The 801-nt window shown below is 51.4% G+C and overlaps 1 long non-coding RNA gene across 1 annotated transcript; it reads left to right on the top strand.

The window, feature by feature from the left end:
* Positions 1–463, top strand: LOC109365280. Its single transcript, XR_004162560.1, has 2 exons — positions 1–83; positions 182–463. It is a non-coding gene; the product is annotated as an uncharacterized LOC109365280 (long non-coding RNA).
* The last annotated feature ends 338 nt before the right edge of the window (positions 464–801 follow it).

Here is an 801-nt window from a genome sequence, read left to right as displayed (position 1 = left end):
GATCTCCCTGCTTGAAGGAGGGGAAGACCCTTGGATCCCCGATGTGTGTAGCGCTGAGGCCGTTCCAGGAGACCTCAGCCCAGGTGAGGTGGTGGAGGGAAGGAGGGTGGCTGGGGCTGAAAGAGACATCTCTGTGTTTAATTGAGGGCATTGTGCTATTTCTGGACTTCCTGTCATCCAGTAGGTATTAGGATTGCAGATATATTGGAGGATCTGCAGGACAGTGGTGTGGTCAAGTGGCAGTGGAGTGGCATCTCTGTGGAAGAAATCAGAAGAGATGTCCAAGGAGGCCTGGAGCAAGGTCAGGGTGAGCACATCAAGAAGGCAATGGGAAAGCATCTGGGAAAGACATCAAGGAACCCACTGGACTTGGGTGTAGGTCAAAATCAGCCTGAAGACTGCAGAAGCATGGGTGTGTGGAAAAAGAAGAATCAGTGCGCTGAGTGTGGGAAAAGCTTTAGTACAGATTCCGGCATCGTTAACCAGCAGTGCATACACTCAACAAAGAGCCCATACAAGTGCTCTGATTGTGGAAAGTGCTTCAAATGGAGATCCCACCTAACCCGCCACCAGCGCATCCACACAGGAGAGAGACCCTTTAAGTGTCCTGAGTGTGGGAAGAGCTTCAAAAGAACTTCTGAATTGAACCAGCACCAGCGCATCCACACGGGGGAGAGACCCTACAGGTGTTCTGAGTGTGGGAAGAGCTTCCAAAGAACTTCTGATTTGATGCACCACGAGCGCATCCACACAGGGGAGAGACCCTTTACATGTCCTGAGTGTGGGAAGAGCTTCAAAAGC

Source organism: Meleagris gallopavo, unplaced genomic scaffold, assembly GCF_000146605.3.
Source record: "Meleagris gallopavo isolate NT-WF06-2002-E0010 breed Aviagen turkey brand Nicholas breeding stock unplaced genomic scaffold, Turkey_5.1 ChrUn_random_deg7180001291990, whole genome shotgun sequence".
Classification (NCBI taxonomy): domain Eukaryota; kingdom Metazoa; phylum Chordata; class Aves; order Galliformes; family Phasianidae; genus Meleagris; species Meleagris gallopavo.
The sequence above is the reverse complement of the archived record's forward strand: the minus strand, read 5'-3'. Positions and strand labels throughout refer to the sequence as shown.